This window comes from Schistocerca piceifrons, chromosome 8, assembly GCF_021461385.2.
Source record: "Schistocerca piceifrons isolate TAMUIC-IGC-003096 chromosome 8, iqSchPice1.1, whole genome shotgun sequence".
NCBI lineage: Eukaryota > Metazoa > Arthropoda > Insecta > Orthoptera > Acrididae > Schistocerca > Schistocerca piceifrons.
The window spans coordinates 410196840-410211930 of NC_060145.1; the positions used below are offsets into that span (position 1 = coordinate 410196840).

At 41.6% G+C, this 15091-nt stretch overlaps 1 protein-coding gene across 2 annotated transcripts in view; it reads right to left on the reverse strand.

Moving 5' to 3' along the window:
• LOC124711211 (glucose dehydrogenase [FAD, quinone]) overlaps positions 1-4383 on the reverse strand; it is a 476275-nt gene extending 471892 nt beyond the window's left edge. The window contains exon 1 of one of the 2 annotated variants that reach the window (XM_047241158.1): positions 4314-4383. The gene's annotated coding sequence lies outside the window, so the exon portion shown is untranslated. The remainder of the gene's footprint in view (positions 1-4313) is intronic. The other variant, XM_047241159.1, reaches the window with a different exon arrangement.
• Between the last annotated feature and the right edge of the window lie 10708 nt (positions 4384-15091).

Here is a 15091-nt window from a genome sequence, read left to right on the forward strand (position 1 = left end):
AAAGTTTGATGTCACTGTTGCAAAAACCTACCGAATAAACAAATTTGTATGTTCGTTATGTAGGTCGTATGAAGGTGCACTGAGGACACACAAGATTCGTATATAGCAAAGCTGGTGAAAACGAAGAGGCGTACCGTATCTGCGCAAAACGTTTCACAACCTGCTACTGCTTCGGTCATTTACTTTTTCCCCGTCAATTTCACGAGGGTTACACAGTGTCTGTTAGATGTTCGATTCGCTCAAAACCATCGTAGCGCCGGCTTTCACTAGCTTCCTTCCTATCCTACGTGAAACTAAGAAAGTATGGCCTACTAATCACAGAACTGGAATATAGAGTAAAGCAAAGAAAGAAGAAAACAAGCGTCCAGAGCTCAGCGATGTATGGAATTGAGTCATGGACTCTGAGAGCACCGGAAAGAGGGGAACAGAACGATTGACATGTTGTGCTGAAAACTGACTGAAAAGATGACAAATGAGAACATTTTCGTCAGAAACAGAAAGGAAAGGAATACATGGAAGGTGCTAACCAGAAGAATGACAGGTTTATAGGGCATGGGTTAAGACATGAGAAAATACTTTCCATGGCACTAGAGGAAGCCGAAGAGGAGAAAAAATAAAGGAGAAGACAGAGACTGGATCAAATACATCAAATAGAGCGGGACTTTGAGATTAAGTGATTGACTCAAGAAAATGTGGCACCAAACCAGACAAAACATTGTTGCTGAAAAAGAATAAAACATGACCTCCGATCTTCAGTGTATCTTGAGAGAGTGGGTCATAGGTCATGGCTTTACCATCCTAAAATGTTCCTGAACGTGATATTTGTGGTGGGTGTTGAGTCATTGTACGGGTGGGCGTCGTAAACAAGTATGAACGCAACTGAATGTTCTCGTATTTTGCCCAACGAAGTCGAACTACAATGGGCAGATTTCTCAAACTGCCGGCTCTGACATGCTGAGCACTGAAATGTTCAGAGAAATGATTTTATGTAGTACAACGCTAACTGAGTAGAATGGTCCCTGACTCAATTTTCATGAACCACAAACAGCACAGTAACTTCCAAGACGATGATCATTTCAAAGGAGATTAATCTCTTTGGTCATGAAAAAGTTGTCTTACTCAAACGTAACCTTCGGAGGATGGAAGGACAAACTGGAACTTGCGAATGAAGTCGAGTAAGAAGTGAAACAATATTCCTACGGAACTCCACAACGATTTTGTGGAATGTACCCGGCCATATTCAGCTAGTACATTACAACCGAATGAGGACTTGTTGTTACGTTCGTTGGCATGTATCTGAGAATGAAGACTTTTATCATAAGCTACTGTAGCGAATACACTTTTCTGGAATTGGTTACACATGGGAATTCCTATCGTAATGCGCAAGTAAATCCGGCATGTGTAGATAATCTTTTGGCGTCCCGATACCTACGTTAACAAAAACTGAAATGCAGTTTATGATTATTTACTAACTTATATAAATAATATGTAAAAAACGTTTGCTGTCGTTTATATAAATATCAGAAAAACACATGATTTATGGACTTGTGTATGACATGCTTGAAGGCAATTTTTCCGTTGTCACAGATGCGGGCAACACTGTCTAGCTTTAATAGTTAATTGTACTTCCTCTTCATTGATACTGGGAACACAATAAACGAGAGAAAACAGGAAAGAACCCGGACACCATGTTCACAAATAAAAGATAATAAAAGATATATGACATCTTTTTATTCTAACTAGTATATATGTCAAACTATAAAATAAGAATAAATTATTTTTCTTGTGAGTAGTTATATGCTTTCAAATACGCATAGAGGGCCAAGTTCCAGAACCACAAACAGTCCACCAGGATTAATTAATGACAAATAAATCTCTTCTTAGAATAACTTATTTATAATTCGGCTCGAGGAATATTGGAAGCGTTTGTAGTTGTCACCACTGGGAAGATTTGTGCATCAAGTGAATTAACTGCAACAGTAAAATGATTTACTTATGTAGCTTCGCTGTTAAATTGAACGTTAGATAGACTTATATTTGTGCGATTAATGTTCTCAATTATTTGCTGCCGGATGGCTTACTGGACTGAATTCAGATCAAGGATTAAACTTATAGACCGCAACAATTCGGTGAAAGTTAAAACCGAGTTTTCCTCGGCACCTGCGCCTGATCTTATTAATTCGTTATAGGTAAGGCATTAGGTATACCCCAAACCAACGTAAAGTGAGTATTGATACGTACCTACAGAAAATCATGGCATAATTTCTAAAAACCACTTCTATTTTTCAAATATTTTACGTCAGCTATTTGCATGTGCTTTTTGTTTAATTTTGATGTCCTCAAATTAATCTCAAAACGCATAGCGTTCATGGAGATACTGCAATACACCAAATTCTTTGCGTGGAGGATCCCCTTGGTTAATAACGTTTTTCTGGATCACTCATGACCTTCAACAACGAAACGTCGTGTCAGTTTCTTGTGAGGTACACGCTTATCAGTAGGCGGGTAGATGTAAGACCCGTCTGTACAGGTGTAAATGTCGCTGGAGAGTCGAACACGATGTTCTAACGTTTAAGAATATCTATCGACGCACTTCATATTGTGCTAACACTTGGAAATGTTGCACACGCCGAAATGGTTATTGTGAACTACATTACTCTAGTAATGAGCCAGGAAGGACACGTTTTCGCTTTTCTTAAACACTGTACAGAAAGATCCGTACCCAAAGACTGGAAAGTTGCACAGGTCACATCAATTATCAAAAAAGGTAGGACGAGAAATCCACTAAACTACAGGCGCATATCGATAACGTCGATATGTAGCAGGATTTTAGAACATATATTGTGTTCGAGCATTATGAATTACCTCGAAGGAAGCGGTCTATTGACACACAGCCATCATGGGTTTAGAAAACATCGTTCCTGTGAAACACAACTATCTCTTTATTCACATGAAGTGTTGAGTGCTATTGACAAGGGATTTCAGATCGATTCCGTATTTTTGCATTCCCGGAAGGTTTTTGACACTGCACCACACAAGCGACTCGTATACAAAATTGCGCGCTTATGGAATGTCGTCTCAGTTATGTGACTGGGTTTGTGATTTGCTATCAGAGAGGTCACAATTCGTAGTAACTGACGGAAAGTCATCGAGTAAAACAGAAGTGATTTCTGGCGTTCCCCAAGGTAGTGTTATAGGTCCTTTGGTGTTTCTTATCTATATAAACGATTTGGGAGACAGTCTGAGCAGCCGTCTTCGGTTGTTTGGAGATGACGCTGTCGTTTATCGACTAATAAAGTCATCAGAAGATCAAAACAAACTGCAAAACGATTTAGAAAAAAATTTCTGAATGGTGCGAAAAGTGGCAGTTGACCCTGAACAACGAAAAGTGTGAGGTCATCCACATGAGTGCAAAAAGGAACTCGTTAAACTTCGGTCTAATCTAAAAGCCGTAAATTCAAGTAAATACCTCGGTACTACAATTACGAACAACTTAAATTGGAAGGGACACATAGAAAATGTTGTGGGGAAGGCTAACAAAAGACTGCGTTTTATTTGCAGGACATTTAGAAAATGTAACAGATCTACTAAGGAGACTGCCTACACTACGCTTGTCCGTCCTCTTTTAGAATTCTGCTGCGCGGTGTGGGATCCTGACCACATAGGACTGACGGAGTACATCGAAAAAGTTCAAATAAAGGCAGCATGTTTTGTATTATCGTGAAATATGGGAGAGAGTGTCAGGGAATTGATACAAGATTTGGGCTGGAAATCGTTAAAAGAAAGGCGTTTTTCGTTGCGACGGAATCTTGTCACGAAATTCCAGTCACCAACTTTCTCCTCCGAATGCGAAAATATTTTGTTGACACCGACCTTCATAGGGAGGAACGATCACCACGATAAAATAAGGGAAATCAGAGCTCGTACGGAAATATATAGGTGTTCATTCTTTCCACACGCTATATGAGATTGGAATAATGGAGAGTTGTGAAGGTGGTTCGATGAACCCTCTGCCAGGCACTTAAATGTGATTTGCAGAGTATCCAGATGTAGTTTGCAGAGCGTACACGCCGCGAGCTACAGAGATTGAAACGTTGGCGTATATTAGACACCCTGGCAATACTAACTTGTCGTAGTATCAGAAATGTGTTGGGCCAGATCAAGTCGTTGGTTCAGCACGCCGCTTCGCTAAAAATCATTGTAAAATCAACATCTCAGTCAGCAGCAAACTTGAGAGGAATTCGCGTTTAAAGTGTCGGCTGCAGAGCCGTACACACACGTGGCCTCGCAGCCGGCTGACAACTGTGACTCACCCGTGCGGCGGCGGCGTCTGCTCTGCGTGGTGCACGCTGGATGCGGTCCGCGGACACACTGCCGACCAGACGTTCATTCCAGCTCCTGCTCCAGGTGCCGCCCCCCTCCCCGCCCTTCACAGCCCCCACCTGACGCGGCACGCGCGCAACCTTGCACTCTGCGTGCTGCCGCCTTCCGCTGCAGACACAGCCACCGACAGGACCTCTCCGCCACGGCCCGTAGTATTGCCACTCTGCGGCCACGTTAAGCTTAGGGCCTAATCTCACTAGGACGCTACAGCAGGTCTGCTGGCTACTCTGCTGGTATCGTTCAGGTCTGGTAGTACAAGACTCCTGCAGATAAGGCAAAGGAATACCTTCAGTCGAGAAGCTTCGTGTGGAAGTACGAATTAAAGAGAGAATGCAGAAACAGAAGCTCTGGGTACATCCATCCATTTGAGATAGCGACATCTACATCTACATCTACATATATACACCGCAATCCACCATACGGTACGTGGCGGAGGGTACCTCGTACCACCACTAGCATCTTCTCTCCCTGTTCCACTCCCAAACAGAACGAGGGAAAAACGACTGCCAATATGCCTCTGTACGAGCCCTAATCTCTCTTATCTTGTCTTTGTGGTCTTTCCGCGAAATATAAGTTGGCGGCATTAAAATTGTACTGCAGTCAGCCTCAACTGCTGGTGCTCTAAATTTCCTCAGTAGCGATTCACTAAAAGAACGCCTCCTTTCCTCCAGAGACTCCCACCCGCGTTCCTGAAGCATTTCCGTAACACGCGCGTGATGATCAAACCTAACAGTAACAATTCTAGCAGCCCGCCTCTGAATTGCTTCTATGTCCTCCCTCAATCCGACCTGATAGGGATCCTAACCGCTCGAGCAGTACTCAAGAATAGGTGTTTTATAAGCGGTCTCCTTTACAGATGAACCACATCTTCCCAAAATTCTACCAATGAACCGAAGACGACTATCCGCCTTCCCCACAACTGCCATTACATGCTTGTCCCACTTCACATCGCTCCGCAATGTTACGCCCAAATATTTAGTCGACGTGACTATGTCAAGCGCTACACTACTGATGGAGTATTCATACATTACGGGATTCTTATTCCTATTCATCTGCATTAATTTACATTTATCTATATTTAGAGTTAGCTGCCATTCTTTACACCAATCGCAAATCCTGTCCAAGTCATCTTGTATTCTCCTACAGTCACTCAACGACGACACCTTCCCGTACACCACAGCATCATCAGTAAACAGCCCTATCCACCCTATCCAAAAGATCATTTATGTAGATAGAAAACAACAGCGGACCTACCACACTTCCCTGTGGCACTCCAGATGGTACCCTCACCTCCGATGAACATTCACCAGGCTATTTTAGATACTGTATAATGATTTAAGAAATTAGAGTGCTAAATTTATCGTTCTTCCCTGTGGCACTCCAGATGATACCCTCACCTCCGATGAACACTCACCAGGCTATTTTAGATACTGTATAATCATTTAAGAAGTTAGAGTGGTAAATTTATCGTTCTCATGAGGACGCCAATGTGTTCAATTGACGAGTCAGTGAAGATCTCCCGAGATTAAATGACTGAAAAGGACACTGTTTTAAGGAAGGTACACTGAGACGACAAAGGTCAGGGAAGAGCGATACTCACATATACAGTTGGCGGTAGTATGGCGTACACAAGGCATAAAAGGTCAGTGCACTGGCGGAGCTGTCATTTGTACTTAGGTCAGTTATTTGAAAATGTCTCCGATGTGGTTATGGCAACACGATGGCAATTAACAGACTTTGAACGCGAATGGTAGCTGGAGCTAGACGTACAGTACGACGAGATCCACAGTGCTAAGAGATATTACCTCTCAACAGGGACAACTCAGTGTTCAACAGCCTCCACGTAATGACCGGGAGTAGCGGCGTTTTCGTAGAGTTGCCAGTACTAACAGACAAGCAACACTGCATGAAATAACCGCAGAACTCAATGTGGGACGTACGACGAACGTATTCCTTATGATTGTGCGGGGAAATTCGGCGTTAATGCAGCATACGGCGCTGCACGTGCCTTTGCTAACAGCGCGACATCGCTTGCACCGTCTATCCTGAGACAGTGACGATATCGGCTGGACCCCAGACGACTGAAAACCGTGGCCTGGTCAGATGAATCGCGATTTCAGGTGATAAGAGCTCACGATAGGGTACGAGTGTGGCCCTGACCCCAGGAAGACAATGTGCAAGTTGGTGGCGGCTCCATAATGGTGTGCGCTGTGATTACATCGACATTACCTAGAAATCTTTGTTGATCCATTATAGACTGTGGGACAACGGCTGGCATGTATTTCTTGATGCAATAATTTACCAACAGCCGTATGTATTTGTAGAAATTTATTTTATGAACTTCTTGGTGACCAGGCAACACAGAGTTGTTGCATAGCGATTTGATTCACGCATACAGTTATATGGCTCCTTGCGTGTATAGCGATTTTACGACGATGACGTGTGGGACGTGGAGATGGCATCAATGTAATTCCGAAACTGGTAGTACATAAGAAGTTTATAAAATAAATTTCTACAATACATACGGCTGTTGATAAATTATTGCATCCAGAATTACCTAGGAATGGTTGTTTTCGGCTACTTGGAGCCCTTTGAAGCAATTCATAGACTTCATGTTCCCAAACAAAGATGGAATTTTCGTGCTCGACAGCACGTCATGTCACCAGGTCGACAGTTAGAGCTAATTATTTGGCCACCGAGATCACCCGACATGAATCCCATCGAAGCGAAAAGTGTTTTACTACGTTATTTGTGGAAAATACTTGTTACAGTTACGTGTGCATCACAACACCTCAGCATTATGAGGAGAATGGAAGTGCTTGCCACACGGAAACGTAAGTAAAAATGAATATAGGGGCGAAAACATCGCGACCAACAAAATTACATTCTAGAAGATAGGTTAACTCTCAGCAAAAAACTTCCTCATCAGCATCGTTTGGTTGCAGATGACAAGCTACCTGGCGGACGTCACACCCACCAATTTTAACTGCAAACATGGCCAACACAGGGAGCTGCAAATCAAAACGATGAATAAATCATCCAAGAAAGATATTCTACTATCATTTTCCATTTCAATGGCGAACTGGCTTTTTGGATTAATTTTGTTTACATGATAAAAGAATTCGTCCAAAGCCTTTCTACCGTGGGGCCAAACTATAAATGTATCATCTACAAACCGATACCAGCGAGATGGTTTCTTATTTTCTTTGTCCAGAGCACATTGTTCAAATTTATCTATATAGAAATCAGCGATCGCAGGACCTAATGGGTTACCCATTGCTACACCGTCAAGTTGCTCATAAAATTCATCGTCCCTCTGGAAGTGACTCGATGAAAGCCAATGTCTAAAAAGAGCAATCAAATCTCCTGGGAAAATATCCATTATGAAAATCATAACTTCGTTGACTGGAATCATAGTGAATAAGGACACTATGTCAAAACTTACAAGAAAATTTTCAGGATCTAGAATTAGCCCTTCAAGTTTCTCAATAAAATGACGCGAGTCTTTTATATATGAGTCAGTTTTCCCAGTACATGGTTGTAAACGAGTTGCGAGATATCTCGCTATTTCGTACGTGGGAGAGTTGATGCCACTAACTATGGGTCTCAAAGAAAAATCTATTTTATGAATTTTGGGTACACCATACAATCTAGGACACATAGCTTCACTCTTCTGCAAAGCTCTTTTATCTTCTTTTCGAACAGAGGTAGATGACTTAATCAGACTATTTGTTTTCCTCAGTACGCTGGCTGTAGGGTCCTTCGTAAGTTTTTTGCACTGTCCTGAGGTTAAAAGGTTCAAAATTTTGCTTCGATAATCCCCTATATTCATAGCAACAGTAGCATTCGCTATATCAGCAGGAAGAACCACTATCTTTTTATCTGCATTTAAATCTCTGAGAGCCTTCCTCTCGTCTTTTGTTAAATTACTTTCGAAAGGTTTACTGTGACATAAGACCCTGGTGGTTTCGATCCGAATTGCATTTGCAGTTTCCTTGGGGAGTTTTCGTATACCTGCTTCTATATTCGCAATAATATCTTCAACTGGTACTCTGTTAGGTGATACAACGTAGTTTCCTCCTCCTGCAAGAACGGAAACCTCATCTTGATATAACACTCTCTTCGACTTGTTAGCAACAGTATGAGACATCACCGTATTGCTTGTAGCTGCTACATTATCCACGGCTATGTAGAGAAGCCGTTGAAATTTATAAGCATAAGAATAACTTTAACAGAAAAGTGGAGGCAATGAAACTCAGCGACATATGGGCAGTAGCTCTGCAGAATCACTGGACAATTTTATCTTTGACAACACGACAATCGATAGTTAACCCCGAACTGCTCTAGTGGGGTCCCAGAGAACCCCAGATGATAGAATACAATACATAGTACGTGAACGGAACAACAGATGGCACCTGTGTTCTTTGTAATCCTCAGTGAAGTGTTGCCTTTTAACGCGGAGTGTTGAAAGTGGTGTGTTGAGTATTATTGTCTGAGATTTAAAAAAAAAGAGGTCTCAGAATATCCCACCAGAGTATTAACGTAAGTTGTTTTTGACTATTTCAATTAGTGTTTTACGCGACTGGAATCTTAGAGTACTTCGAAAGCAGCACACTTTCCATTATAACGTTAATTGTTAAGGTTATGTGAGTATGAATGCATTATTTTTCAGAATGGCATCATTGAAGTCAGTAACAGATGAGGAGTCGGAAAGAATAGTGAATGATCCTGCGTTTTTGCAATCTGATGAGGAAACCACACCAGATGAGAATGAATATATACTAAGTGATCATGATTCCACCTCTGAAGCTACATCAGAAAGTAGTTGTGAAGAATCAGATGAAAGGCGTGTATTAGACCTTCCGCTGACAAATATTTTTTTGGAAAAAAGTAGTGCTACAAGAGGTCAAAAGAAGCTCCTCCTACAACTCGTACCCATGCTCACAATTTAGTTAGTCATCTTCCAGGTGGTAAACGTGAAGCAAAAACGATTGATTCAACTGACATATTATCTGCTTGGGAACTGTTCATTATTGAAGCTTTATTGCAAATTATACTCACCAATACAAATGTCAAGATACATGACACGTCAAACAAATACAGAGCTCCTAAGCCAGCGTTCATGAAGCCGCTAGATATAATAGAACTGAGAGCATTTCTGGGTCTGCTTTATTTATCTGGAGTAATGAAATCCAATCACGAAAATGTTGTTGGACCTTTTGCTAATATTGGAACTGGTCGTGATGTGTTTCGAGCCACTATGAGCATTCAGAAATTTTTATTCATTTTGTCTTGTTTGCGATTCGATTGTGCTGCTACAAGAGATGCTAGGAAGGCTGATGACAGACTTGTGGCTATTTGATTGATTGATTGATTTATTGAGCACCCATTTTATCATGTACAATGATATGGGATTTGTCATGTGTAACATACAGAAAAATATGAATAACAACATATTATGTAAAAAATATCAATGAACAAATCTGAATTATATATATAGGCAAAAACAATTATAGCTTACATGATATAAATTTGTAACGATATAGGACACAAATAAGTTACATATATTCTGTTTATAACGGACAGCAACAAGAAACAATGATTATAACACTCTATATTGTCAAATTAATTAATTTTTGTGTGTTCATAAAAGAGTCTACCCCCCAACACAAGTCTGTATATGAGTGAATAATAAGATAGGTGAAGGCACGCTATCTTTCTGAAGAATTCATGTATTCACTAACACTGTAAAAACTATTATTAATTAACATTCTTTTGAGTTCACTTTTAAAACTGCTCAGCTTCTGAATCCTTTTAATTTTTAAGGGAAGAGCACTATAGAGAATTTTCGGGTGGTATATTGCACTCTTGTTGTACTGGGCTTTCTTATGCACTTCTCTGTGAAAGTCATTACTCTGTCTTGTTGTATATTCATGGAACTCACTGTTTAAAAAAGAAAACAGGGGGTGAGACTTCAGAAAGCATATACTTTCATAGATGTAAATTGATGGAAGAGTCATGGTTTTATATTCCTTGATAAATTCCCTACATGGATCTCTAGGTGCAGCACCTTTTATGATCCTTATCGCTTGTTTTTGAATAATAAAAGAGCGTTTTGCCTGACTTGAATTGCCCCAAAATATAAACAGCATATCGCAAAAGACTATGCATAATATGTACACACTACTGTTTGATCACTGCAGCAGATTTTGAGCGTTCTAAATACATAGCAACATTTACTTAATTTTTTATTGAGCACATCTATATGCTTGTCCCACTTTAGATGCTCATCTAACCAAATTCCTAAGAATTTTGTATTTGGCGTTTGTAGTATATTCTGTTGGCCTAGCTTCACAGTTGTATTGGGCTTCACATTATTTGACACATGTCTGTAATTCATCCATAATGTTTTTTTCTCATTCACAAATAAACCGTTGTCCCTGAACCATTTACTTGCTTCAAATGTTGTTGTTTCAATTTTCCTGTTAAGGTCAGTCTCATTCTGAGCTTTAATAAAGACACTTGTATCATCAGCAAAAAGTACACAATCAGCTTATGTTAAATAGTTTGGCAAGCCATTTATAAAGCTCAAGAACAACAGGGGTCCCAACACCGAACCTTGGGGCACCACATAACTAACTTACTTATAACCAGAAAAGTATGACTTTCCATCATGAACTATTTCTACTTTCTGGCATCTGCCAGATAAGTATGACTTAAACCATGCATGAGCAGTTCCACGGACTCCATAGCAACTAAGTTTTCGGAGATGTGTGGGCACTCTTTATAGACAAATGTCAAAAGTATTATACTCCAGGAACGTACGTGACAATCGATGAAATGTTAGTACCCTTTCGTGGTAGGTGCAAATTGCGCATGTACATGCCCAAGAAGCCGGCCAAATATGGCCTCAAAGTTATGTGCCTTTGTGACTCACGAACATTCTATTTATGCAATGCATTTGTTTACACAGGAAAAGGGACAAATAAAAGTACATTATCAATCCCAACACAGGATGTTTTGAAATTAATAACACCAATTGAGGGAAGCAATAGACATGTGACAGTAGACAATTTGTTAATCTCACTTGAACTTTGTGATCAACTTGAAGCCAAAAAGTTGACTGTCTTAGGCACTCTAAAGCAAAATAAACCGCAGATCCCAGAAGAATTCAAACCAAACAGAAAGCGCCCAGTAGAATCTGCATTATTTGGGCATAACGAAGGAAAGACAATTTGTTCTTATGTTCCTCGGAAAGGTCGAGCTGTTGTATTGCTTTCATCTATGCATCACGATCAGAAAATTAGTACTCAACAGAAAAAACCTGAAATGATCATTGATTACAATACCACAAAAGGAGGAGTGGACGCACTGGACCAAATGTGCGCCAACTATTCGTTATCACGGCCAGCATGCAGATGGTCAATGTCTGTATTTTATGCCATTCTAAACATAGTAGCAGTCAATGCTGCTGTCTTGCTTCAGTGCACCAAACAACTTGATGAAACAAATGATTAAAGCAAGAGAATTGCTACAAAAGCTTGGAATGGATTTAGTAAAGCTCCATATACAACGTCAAGATGTCCGACCCCTTTCTCGTGAACTGAGAGACGTTGTTGTTAAACTTGGTGGTACTCCTCTTACCTCAACATCTTCAGAGCCACAACCCATGAGTAAAGCAAGATGCTACATGTGCGCAAGAAATGTAGACAAGAAAACCAAAATAGTGTGTGAAAAATGCCCAAAACATGTTTGCCTCAACCACAGATTTTCAGTGTGCCAAAATTGTTTGTAATCATATCTCAAATATATAAAAATGTTTATAATATTCAGTGATAAAAGTGCAATTCAAAATAAAATTTCCTTAAATTACAGTATCGTTTTTCTTATTGGGATACTCTGAGACCCCACTAGAGTATTAGTGTATGAGCATATCACTAGAGTAGTTAAGGGTTAAGTTTTGACAAGAATTATCTCTGCACATCACGTGTTACTTCGACCACGCCCCCTTTCCTACAGTATATATGTCGCTCTCGGACGTCCGAGCAGTTAGTCGGCAAGACTCAGCGGAGGAGCGCCTCTGAAGATGTCCTGCTCAGCCCTGGACGAAACGTCAGGAACAGAAGAGTTTCTTGGACCACGACCTCACATCCCGAAAGATTTACCAGCAGCTACATGTGGGATGGCTGCTGCGGAGCCTTGTGTTCAACAATAAGAGCTGAACGGTGTGCTCCTAAACACTTGTGTCTCCACCAATATTGTACCATATCATCAGATCTGCCATATATACCTGCCTATCCTAGTTCACAGAGTGGGCAAGCTTCTGAACTTGTAATGTACCCTTTGTTTGCAGGCAAGAGCGCATTTTACTTTATATCCAGTTTTGCTATGTCACATACGTGAAGTGAATATCTCAGCGCTGCAGTACTTATGGAGTAAAGAGCGAGCGATATTTCCCACGCTGGCTAGCAAAAGCGGTTGGCCATCTGGCGCTGACAGAGCCAGTGGGATGAGTTGACGATGCAGAAATCCCTCGTGACGTCAGCAATTACATACGTAGAGAAAGTACATTTATTCTAGCTCGAATCAAGTAATTGTTATTCATAAATATCTGCCACCCAGACATTAGTGGAGTCTACAGATCATAAGTACTAAATAAATGAATAACTTGGGGATACCAAAGGTTTTATACGATCTGATTGTAAGCTCAAGTTACAAACTGTACGCCACGGTCGGCAGTCGTCGATAGGATGCCTTTCGGTCAAGTCATGTGGTAGACCATGCTCTTTTACCATTAATAGTTAGCTTCCAATCTGTGTGAACAAGTTAATTTTACGGTGTTACTTAAATAAATTATTTGAAAAAAAAAAACTTGCTGCTGCTTCATTACGAAAATGGCTCTGAGCACTATGGGACTTAACATCTTAGGTCATCAGTCCCCTAGAACTTGGAACTACTTAAACCTAACTAACCTAAGGACATCACACACATCCATGCCCGAGGCAGGATTCGAACCTGCGACCGTAGCAGTCCCGCGGTTCCGGACTGCAGCGCCTAGAACCGCAAGACCACCGCGGCCGGCTGCTTTATTACGTAAAACATAGACAGTAGTATTGCACTTTCAGAATGTGGGGTGCTGCTACGGCTCTGCAGCTACGAAAGTATCTTCAAATAACAGATAGGAAGAAATCGTACGCCGCAACTCATTAAGTCAGCTCAAGGATGGGCTGGCTTTATTATCGCAAAACTCGGCTGGGAAAGTGTGGCCGGTTATACTGCACGTACCACCATTTACACTGAGACATTTCTGGTGGTTTAATATGAGCTGTGGGTGTGGGGGAGGGGGAGGGGCGGGGTGTCTTATAAACTCCATGTTCTGTCGTTAGGTATGGACGTGTAGCAACATACTTCATTGTTCTTCACGTTCCACAGACGCTAACGACAATAGCACGTTAAGAGCCCACCAACTTCGTCGTTCCAAAGATGCTCGTTCCCAGGCTCTGGACTTACCTATCTGCCTTTTGTCGAAGTCACTTAAGGCAATGAATTTCATCATTTTCGGTCCGTATCTTCATTATAAAGGTTTCCCGTTCGTTTCTGCTCCGTTTACACTTTTCTGGGCGCGTCATTGGTCCAGTTAGCACCCCCAGCTTCCGTTCAGTCCCGCGATGGGCAATAATTTTGGCTCATGAGTGTATTATGAGCATCGGGTGAAGCGTAGAATAGAACTTCTTCGAAATCTGGTTGCTTTGCGAGACCTCATCATTAATGAGTGACGTCAGCAGGCTATGGCATAAATGAAGACGTTTTTGTACTCTTTGCCTCGGTGTACTGAGACTGCTAAAAGAGTTACAGGCGGCGCCACAACGTACACGGTACAGTCACGTTAATGTGACCATCACGTATGTTCGATGTCAAAATGCAGTAACTACTCACAGACGGCAACACTAGCGGTGGAGGGAATATAAAGCGAGTCAGGGCGGCGCGGGAAATGCGCAGTCTCTATCGTAATCCGGAAACGGTGCGATTTATTTGACACCCAAAAGAACCTGATCATTCGCTTTTCGGTCAAGGTTGGAAACATTTCAGAAACGGTTGTTTGTAAATTCTTCGCGTGACGCCGTGGTTAAAGTATGGCAAAATGGCACCATTCAAAACCGGCTCCGAGACAGCTATTCTGCACAATCAGGCATAAATGAAGTGGTGAAAGACGGTTGCAGAGGTGTTAACGGGCGAACAGGCGTGCAACTCTTGCGCAACTAACCGCCCAGATGAACTAATGGACTACCAACAGTGTCTCCTCAACGTCCGTTCAGAGAACTTTGCTGCATATAGACCTCCACAGCAGATGCCTAGTTCATGCAAAGAGGTTGACTGCTGTTCGCAGCTGGACATTGGTTGGTTTGGGGGAAGTTGTGTGTGTGTGTGTGTGTTTGTATGTGTGTGTGTGTGTGTGTGTGTGTGTGTATGTGTGTGTGTTTGTTTGGATCGTATGGGGGCTCAACAGCGAAGGCAGCTGGACGTCCACTGAGTGACGACAAGGGACCTTTCCGATAAACCACGTTTGGTGCTCATCCGACAGATGGCCGTTGGTGTGTACGGCATGAAACATCTGAAGGCTTCTACATCTACACGGATACTCTGCACATTACACTCAAGTGCCTGTCAGAGAGTTTACAAGGGATGGAGCGTTATGATCTGGGGAACG